The sequence below is a fragment of the Suncus etruscus genome, chromosome 10, assembly GCF_024139225.1.
Source record: "Suncus etruscus isolate mSunEtr1 chromosome 10, mSunEtr1.pri.cur, whole genome shotgun sequence".
NCBI lineage: Eukaryota > Metazoa > Chordata > Mammalia > Eulipotyphla > Soricidae > Suncus > Suncus etruscus.
Window position 1 is genome coordinate 85,461,866 of NC_064857.1, and position 10,390 is coordinate 85,472,255.

At 39.2% G+C, this 10,390-nt stretch overlaps 1 pseudogene; it reads left to right on the forward strand.

The window, feature by feature from the left end:
* The first annotated feature begins 6,489 nt into the window (after positions 1 to 6,489).
* On the forward strand, positions 6,490 to 8,232 carry LOC126020240 (importin subunit alpha-8-like; annotated as a pseudogene).
* Positions 8,233 to 10,390: the final 2,158 nt, after the last annotated feature.

The following is a 10,390-nucleotide window of genomic DNA, read 5'->3' on the forward strand; positions in this document are numbered from 1 at the left end:
GGACTGATCTCTGATACAGAGCCAGGGATAAATCCTGAGTACTGCCAGGTGGGACCTTAAAACCAAACAAATAAAATAAAATAGTATGAATATTCAGAGAAGTTGGGTCATGGTCTTCCACTTCAAGTCTTCATGGGACCAGAAAACCACATGCAAAGAAATCTATGCCCTGAGCCCAGGCAAGGAGTTAGGTAGGCAAAGAAAATAATTTCTTTCTAAGAAAAAAAAGAGTACTTCATTTTCCTAAGGATCATTGAATTTTTTATCTCTGGAAATATACAAATGATTTTTGACCAAAATTGTTTACCTAATAAGACCAAGAATTTTATTGACTATATAATGGTGATTATCTTTTTAAAGTTCAAATTAAGATCCTTCACTCCAATATAAGGTACTATCTTGCTCCCAATTAGAAAGAAAAATTAAGCTATTAGAGTTCTAAATCACATATTTAGATTCATAATTGATGGACCTGTCATTCAAACAAGCCAGAAGAAAAACTAATCTTTCAGCATACATTGTGTTACAAATTTATGAATTTAAAAAATCCTCCTCACTATTTTAATGCCAAACATCACAAACATGAGATCCACAGTCTGTCTCTGTGTTTCATGTAAAAACTTTCACTTATAAATACCAATTCCATTGGAACACACTTCATTTTTATGTGAATTTCATCTTAAACACCCTTTTATTCCTGACTTTTCTTAAAAGACCGTGTTATTTTTCCAAGTAAGTTAGGTGATTATGGAAAATCTGCTGTAACCTAGAACTAATATATCATATTAAATCTTTATTTTACTTATAAGAGTCAATATGTCACTACCTGTTGACTGATCCCATTAAACTCTCCTGTTTATCTTCATATTAGCATTCTTTGCTCCATCATTTTCCCAGTTCACAAACCTAATGCAAGTCATTTGCTTTGATTCTGTCTTTTCCATGTACCCACAATTCAATCAGTCATCAATTTGTCCAATATTTCTTTGAGATGCCTTTCTCAACACCCAGATTGAAAAATCTTATTCTTCTTTATTGAACTTCATTCTCAGTTTTTTTCTCATTCTATCTTAATATGTATTTTAATATATAGCTGCCAACCGTGATTCTTGAAGAAAGTTTGGGTATCCACTGAAAGAGTAAAAACCAAGTAGAAAAATTTCCAGGGCCTTCTCATTTCCTATTCCTTCTGATAGATATGAGAGTTTTTACTTATCCTTGTTTGATATTCTAGGATCATATGATTTACTCTTAAATGTGGTGATAATTGTTTGGTGTAATGAAATTTGGTAATCAACAATTCGTGTGTAAAAGGAAAAACTCCTCAGTATGACATTGAACGTAGGAACACAAATGTCCTTTCTAAATTATGTTTGTGGGCCCATAAGATAAATGCCAAGATGTAAAATTTTGGGGTCATAAGAAAATTCAATGATTAGTTTTCTGAGAAGTGTCCAATGTTCTGAGAAGTGTCTATGTTCTATAGAGATTGAACCAATTAAAATTCCCAACAATGGGTAAGGACTCCTATTCCTCACATCTTTTCTAGCATTGGTTGGTTTGGTTTTTTTTATATATAACCAGTCTCACTGGTGTGAGATAATATCTTGTGCTAGTTTTCAAATTTTATATTAAGGAATCACGATTAATAATGTTATTGATCATTGAGTTTTAGTCACATAGTATTCTAACATTAATTCTACCACCAGTGTCACTGTCCTCCAGAGTTTCCAAGTTCTATCCCACACCTCCAGACAGCTATCTTGACAGATTCTAAAGTTAGGTTGACACTCCTAAGAATATACCATAGGAATCCAAAAACATGATGCAGAAAAGTCCTCTGCATTCCTATGTTCATAGTAGTACCATTCACAAAAGCCAGAACCTAGAAACAACCAAAATGCCCAAGAATAGATGAGTGGATAAAAAAAATTGTGGTACATCTACATAATGGAATATTATGCAGCTGTCAGGAGAGATGAAGTTATGAAATTTGCTTATACATGGGTGGGTATGGAGAGTATTATGCTGAGCAAAATGAGTCAGAAGGATATGGATCATCATAAAATGATCATGCGCATTTGTAATATATAAAAATAGTACAATAATATTATCCAGAGTTTATAAAGAAGAAGACCAGGAGTACCAGTCTATGATAGGAAACTTGCCACAAATACTAGGGGAATTCATTAACGGCAGAGAAGGGGCCACCCTAACAATGATAGTTGGAAATCATCACTCTGCACAAGAATTAGATGCTGAAAAGAAATAAAGTGATTTGCATGACACTCCTTCAGTAACAATATTGCAAATCACAGTGTCTAGAAGAAGGAGGAGGAGGAGAGGAAGAGAAAGAGGAGGAAGAGGGGAAGAGGAGAGGGAAGGAAAGAAGGAAGGAGGAAAGAAAGAAAGAAAGAAAGAAGAAAGAAAGAAAGAAGAAGAAAGAAAGAAAGAAAGAAAGAAAGAAAGAAAGAAAAGAAAGAAAGAAAGAAAGAAGAAAAAGAAAGAAAGAAAGAAAGAAAGAAAGAAAAGAAAGAAAGAAAGAAAGAAAGAAAGAAAGAAAGAAAGAAAGAAAGAAAGAAAGAAAGAAAGAAAGAAAGAAAGAAAGAAAGAAAGAAAGAAAGAAAGAAAGAAAGAAAGAAAGAAAGAAAGAAAGAAAGAAAGAAAGAAAGAAGAAAAAGAAAATGAGGCAGGCAGAATAAAGGACAGGCAGGATGGATGGGAAGGAAAAGAAAACAATGATGGCAGGAAATGTGCACTGGTGAAGGTGCACATTGTATGACTGAAACTCAATCATGAATAACTTTGTAACAAAAAAACTGTATTATAAAAACCTTGCAAACTACAGTGCTGAAATAAAATAAAGTCATTTTTAAGTTTGGTTGTTCCAGTTTGAATCTCATGTGCCCAGTGTTGTCAAGTCTGTGCTTTGTATATATAGCAATCTTACTGCATAAGTGGTGAGAAGCATTTTTCCTATACCTATTAACCATCTGTATGTGTTCTGTACAAAATTCTGTTCATCTTTTCTCCTAATTTTTTCAACAGGGTTGTTTGCTTTATTGTTAGACTTTTACAAGTGCTTTATATATCTTGGATAGTAACCCTTTGTCAGATGAGTGGTGAGCATATATTTTCTCAGTCTGCTCTTCAGTTTTTAGCCACAAGAGGTGATCATCATAATAGCACCTGACTCACACGAGTGTTGTGACACTGAGAGGAAATAACACATACCTAGGTCTTAAAACACTATTCTGCCCATAGTACAAGCTCAGCAGGTGCCAGATGTTTTTATTACCAGTCTCAATAGACACTCAGGACCTAAAGACTGTTGCAACTGAGAGACACACGGAAACAAACATGAAATATCACAGCTCTCAGCATCATGCCAGGAAAGGTCTATCAGGAATCAAGCATTGGCTTTTAGAAAGAGAGGAGGGAACTGGGTCCTAACTGCAGTTCCTGAAGGTAACAACTGCTGCCACTACTCTTCTATACTAGAGTATTTTCTCACTCAAAAGTGAGAAATAATATACTTTGCATTTCAGATCCTTCATTCTACACATTTATGGGATGTGATAACAACTCTTCAAATACTTGCTTCCTATCAAAGTAGGCCTTGCTATGCCTGAGTAGAGTTTTGTGGGATTGCCTTGCTGATGTTTATTGGGATCTGAGACTTTTCATATAGAAGAAAGAGGAGAGGAGGTTGATGTGTAAATATTGCTTTTGAGCATATTGCTGGAATGAAAAAGGCAGAGGGAGTGGCAGGTCAGGGCTCTGGAATATGAGAGATAGTCTGGGTTGCTTGTGTCAGCCAGGTCTGTGAATCACATTAGTGTCACTTCTCAGAACATCCATGGAAAGGAAATTGGAAAGGAGTAGTCCAATGCTAGGACAGGTGGGTTACAGACTTGGTGCATGCAAATATGACAATGGCAAACTTCCAAAAGCTGGGCTACAGAAGGAGAGAGGGAGAGAAAGAGAGAAAGCCACTTCTCAGCCTTCAGAAGGCTCCAGTTTGGAAGCTTTCTTTTTCTTCAGTGGCTGCCAGGAAGTTGTGTGAGGGAATTTCTGAATGCTGAAACTTGAGCAATTTGGGCATAGGCCAATTCGGGCAATTTGCAGTAGAAAGGAACAGGAAATATTTTGAAGTGCTTTCACATAATATTTACATTGTCAGTTCAACTGTATTAATATGTGAAAAAAATTAGAATATATAAAAATAAAAGTTATTATTGATGCATAACTTTACTTTTTTAATTGCAATACCATTTTCATTGTTTAAGAATATATATACTATTTCTATTTGTATATGACAATAATATGACTTATTTAACTTTTGGCCATTATTAAATTGTCTCTAGTCCCTTAAGCACAAAAACAATTATATATATTTAAACTTACTTACTTAGCATATATTTCAATTAAAAAAATTACTAAGTCAATCTGTATGAGTATTGTTAGACTTTTTTTTCTCATCTATGTTTTTCAGTAAGAAATTTTATTATTCTAAAAATATATGTAAGCAAGCTCTCTGTTATGGGATTTTTTGTTTGGGTTTTATTTGTTTATTGGACCCCAATTGGTATTGCTCAGGGGTTACTCCTGGCTATACACTGAAGAATTATTTCTAGTGGTGTTTGGCTTACCATTTTGGATCTCAAACTCGTACTCAGGTCAGCTACAAGTAAGAGAAACACCCAATTCATTGTACTGTCTCCCCAGCCACTCTGCCACTGGGTGTGATTTATAATGCAGTGTAAAAACCCCTGCCCCCCAAAAAATATCTGAAAAAGCTAGGTCATCACAGCCTACTAGCCTCAGTGTCAACCAGACTAGAGATAGGTAATAGAAAGAAAGGAAAATAGAGAGGTAGAAAGATAGCCAGATAGAGGTTGCTATTGGCTGATCTTATACATTTTTGAAAACATGAGCTAATTTTAGAAGCATCTGAAGACTCATCCTCATAGAACAATATCATGTATGGATAACTGTTATAAAGCTACAGACCCTAGTTATATTGGAATTGGGGAGGCATATATATGTATTATATATATATATAATCAGTCTATAAAGTCTTTGAGAAGTCAATCTTACACTGAATATAAAAAATATTGTTAGTATTTGTTCAGATAGAGAGAAGTAACCTGAATACCTGGATGGGGGAAATTTTTGGATAAAACCAAAAAGTCAAAAATAAACAAGAACTTGGGCCAGAGCAATAGCACAACAAGTAGGGCATTTGCCTTGCATGCAGCTGACTGGATTTAATCCTTGGCATCCCAGATGGTCCCTCAAGCCCACCAGGAGTGATTTCTGAGCATAGAGCCAAGAGAAACACCTGAACACCACTGGTTGTGGCCCAAAAGCAAAAAATAAATAAATAAAGGATGATTTGTCCTAACAACATTTCTACATCTGCTCAGTAAAGCAATATTTATTTGGTTCATATTAGGTACCTGGCAGTGTGGTAGGTGATGAAATTACAAAGAATAAAATACAGCTTTTACACAAAAGACAGAGTTCTCTACATAAATGACCCTTTTAATTGGCCTCTCTGCATCCATGCTTAATATTCCCCAATTCATCACTAACACTACATCAAAGTGTCCTCCAAACTATAAAACTGTTTATATTACACCCTGGTTTTAATCCCCAGATTATTTTTACAGGATTGGGAAACCTTAGTGGCTTAGCTATGCTTTAGGATAAAATCCAAAGACCTTAATGGGATTTTTTTTATATCTTTTTTCTAACTGGAGGCTTCATAACATCTAGTTTCTTTCCATCACTCCAGAAATAATAAGCTGCCTGGAGTTTCTCAAACTGGCCAAAGGTGAACTTTTCACACAATGCCTAGACCTGAAATTCTCACAGTCTCCTCTCCTGAAACATCTTCCTGGATTATTCCTGTGTTCCCGCCCCACCCTTTTATCTAGCCAACTCGTTACACTTCTAGTTGTCACTTTCAGGAAGGCCTCTCTTGGCCCTGAATCTGAGATTAATTCCTCTGATACATATTCCTAAAATAGTCCTGTTTTTTTTTCTTGTATAATTCTCATCACCTTTTGTTCTCTTAACTTCTTTTCTCATAGACACCTTTCACCACACTCCAGGTGATAAATGTCAAAACCTTGTGCATCCTATTCGACTCTAAACTGTTTACATTGGATTTTGTACTTAATTTCCATTTTGTTTCTTGCTTTTATTGGTTTTTGAACCTCACCTATTCGTACTTCTGAGCTCTGTGCTCAGGAATAACTACTAGAAGGATTTTGGAAACTGTGGTGCCATACATTGGCACCTGAGATGACTGTGTACAAGGTACACAATTTAACCTCTGTATTATCTCCCTGGCCCTCATAATAATTTCTTAGGAAGTTATTATTAAAATGTTTCAACCTCCTGTTATAAGGGGATTTGGGTGATAAGATAAACACCTGAAACACCTGGTTCCCACCAAGTGACTTACTTCCTTTGGTCAATATGCCAACTCTATATATTCCAAAGGAGAGGCTGAAGAAATTCAAGTTCTAAGGCAAAGATGCATAGACCAGGGACTGGACGGATAGCACAATGGTAGGGAGTTTGCCTTGCAAGCGGCCTTCCCAGGACCAAAGTTGGTTCAAATCCTGGTATCCCATATGCTCCCCTGTGCCTGCCAGAAGTGATTTCTGAGCACAGAGCCAGGACTAACCCCTGAGCGCTACGGGGCGTGGCCCCAAAACAAAACAAAACAAAAAAAGATGCGTTGACCAGATGACAGCAGCAGATAGCAGTCAGCCTGGAGCTCTGGAAGGCGAAGAAGGATGAGCAGGTCTTAAAAAAATCACTCCACTCTCCCTTGACTCAGCTTCCAAAAGGGCTTGTAGAGATCCTAGAGCTCTCTAGATCCAGCTGTCCTAAATGGAAATCATCAGCAGTCTCAACACCTTTGATCCAGATCTCTGTTTCCAGGCCACCTAGGCAGCCAGGAAAATTCTGTCCGGAGATAGAAACCCTCTCCTGAAGCTGGTGATGGAGGCGGGCCTGATTCCATAGCTGGTTGAGTTCCTCCAGTCCTCGCTCCACCCGTCCCTCTGTCCCATCCATCCCATCCTCTTGTACAGCCTCTCTTACATCTTCTAGGTCGCCAAGACCTTTTCTCAAGTGAGCCCTGATCAACATAGCCTCGGGGACCTGGGGCAGAACCAAGTCTTGGTGAAAGGGAAAGCCATTTTGCCTCTGGTGGCGCTCCTGTCCCCCGCCCCTAAGACCCTAACATGACTGTGTGAGAACAGGCAGTGTGGGCACTTGTAAATATAGCAGGGGACAGCGCAACCTTCAAGGACATTGTCATCTTCAGCAATGCGGTTCCTCACCTGCTCTCCCTGGACTCACCCACCACATTAGTCCTGTTTCTGCAGATCGCCTGAACCCTGTCCAACTTGTGCCAGATTAAGGACCCATACCTATGTGAAACAGATGCTACCCACCCTCTCCCAGTTCCTGCAGCATGCACTCAGACAACTCCTGGGCCCTGTCCTACCTCACTGACGGCTCCAACCTGAGCATCAGCCAAGTGGTGGACCTCGGGGTCTTTCCCAGGCTGATGGAGCTCATGACCAGCCCAGAACTCAGTGTCTTGACCCCCTCTCTGCGCACATAGAAACATTGTCACGGGCACGAACCATCAAACCCAGATAACCACCAACACTGGCATACTGAGTATACTGCCCCAACTCCTCATACACCCCAAATCCTCCATCCAGAAGGAAGCAATCTGGATCCTGAGCAACGTGGCTGCTGGGCCCTGCCAGCACATCCAGCAGCTAATCTACTATGGCATCCTGCCACTTCTGGTGTCACTGCTGAAGCACAGCAAGTATCAAGTCCAGAAGGAGGCTACATTGACCATTGCTAACTTCACCCCTGGGGGTACCATAGAGCAGCTGAGCCATCTGGTCCATGCTGGCATCCTACAGCCTCTGGTGAATCTGCTCACCATTCATAATTATCAAAATTATTTTCATCGTCCTCTACAGACTCTTTTACATCTTCCAGACACCAAGTCCTTTTCTCAGAAGCAGAGACTGTGTCTTCTCATGGAGAAACTCAAGGTGGGGTGGAGGGCTCCACAAGAACCCTCAGATCAAACTGTCTGCTTCCAGAATTGTGGAGAGTCACTGATGTGAGGAAGAAGAAAATGAAGAACTTTATTCGGTACTGGATACAGAACAAAAATTCTGAAAGTATTTAAGCAATAAACACCCAAGCCCTCAAACCCCAAAGGCAGCCCAACCCCTCAAGTGTGGCTTCTTTAAGAAGAAGCCTATGTGTTCGTGTTCCCCGCCCCCCCCAACCCCTTTAAACTGAAGGTTAATAAAATGTTTAACAATATAAAAAAAAAAAAGCTAAAGATTCATGCTTCTGGTGTCATTGTTGTTGTTGGGTTTTTGTTTGATTTGTTTTGCTACACCAGGTGGTGCTTAGGGGTTACTCCTGGCTCTGCGCTCAAAAATCGCTCCTGGCGAGCTCAAGGGACTATATGGGATACCGAGCAATGCCAGGGATTGAACCTGGGTCAGTCTCTACTTAGCCACGTGCAAGATAAATGCTTTACCGCTATGCTGTGGCTCTGGCCCCAAGATTCACGCTTCTGAATCAGGAGTCAAATCAAGGAAGGACAAATTCTAAACAGAATTGGGAAAATTTGGAATAAGTCACATTTAGATCTATAGTCCATCTCATCACACTCTTGTTCTAGGAGCTTAGGCAAATTATTTAACCTCTCTCTCTCTCTTTGAATCCCCTTTTCCGCTCTTCTGTAATGGAAACCTTAATGCTTCTCAAGCCATGAGACCAAAGTGTAAAGCTCTGAATACAGCTACCTCATACCCTTTCATTTACTATTCATTAGTTCACCCTTTCTCAGCTCTTCCTCTTAATTTCTGAAGAAACTGAGACAAATCTACTTTTTCCTGGTTTGTTATGCTCTCTGCTGAGGAGAGAGAGAGAGAGAGAGAGAGAGAGAGAGAGAGAGAGAGAGAGAGAGAGAGAGAGAGAGAGAGAATAAAAAATGTCTAAAACTATTCAAACCCAAACATCAAGAGACCTTTAACTAAAAGTCTCCAAGGGTAGACCTGGAAGACAGTGTCTTTCTTTATAAAAATTCCCCAGGTGATACTGTGGCAGCCAGCCCAGCTCTGAACTGCAATCCAGTCTTGGAAACACTAACCTTTTCCAGCTCAAACAAGTAATAGTTTCATTTCTTTTCTCTGCTTCTCACATGGAAAATGTTTATTCAATAAATCAGAAAATGACTCACCTAGCTGGCATTTTTTTCTTCCACAGGACCAAAACTATGCCTTAATTAGAAGGGAAGGTCACTGCTATGTGTGTTTGCCACCTAGGTGCATGTGCATTATAAGAGGGGAAGAAGTCTTTAAAAATGCCCTGCTGCTGGGGCTAGAATAATAGTATGGCAAGTACGATAACTGCCCTTGCGCACAGCCAACCTAGGCTTAATTGCTGACATCCCATACGGTCCCCTCTGCACTACCAGGGATAATTCCTGAGCAAAGAGCCAGAAGTAATCCCAGAGCACCACTGGGTGTGGCTCCCAAAAATGCCCTGCCTGCTTTCAACATTTCCTTTGCCGGCCAATGCTTTTCAATAATAGAGACCCTGCAGGATCAGTGAACAGACTACAGAAGTATGCTCTTAAAATGAAGGAATTCTGGTCTTCTGCTCTTAATATATCAACAGAAGTCAATGGGCAGGTTGTCCAGTGGCCACTGACATCTATTAAAACATGTAACTATTGACTCTCAGAACTAAGGAAGTTTTTCGTAGAGACAAAAAAAAATAAAAACCACTTCAAAAGTTTTGGTTGTTATTTTAATTGAGAATATGAATCAAAGCTCATAAAGAAAAAAGAAAATCAAGGGAAGGAGGAAGATGAGTAGTTATTTGTCTCCTTACTAATAGAAAATACAAAACTAAATGGGAAACACAAGAAACTCAACCAGTGGAAAAATCTGTGCTCAGAATCTACAGGATTATACTGGAAATTCCACAGGCATTTCTTGATCTCTTTCTATAAACCACATGTTTCATTATAAATTGAGGATAAACAACTATTAAGATATGCCTATATCTTTTTACAGTCTCTCAATAAAGAACCCTAAAAAGAATAACCATTAAAAACATACTCTAGGGGATGGAGAGATAGCATGGAGGTAAGGTGTTTGCCTTTCATGCAAGAGGTCATCGGTTCGAATCCCAGCGTCCCATATGGTCCCCCGTGCCTGCCAGGAGCAATTTCTGAGCATGGAGCCAGGAGTAACCCCTGAGCACTGCCGGGTGTGACCCAAAAACCACAAAAAAAAAAAAAACATACTCTAGG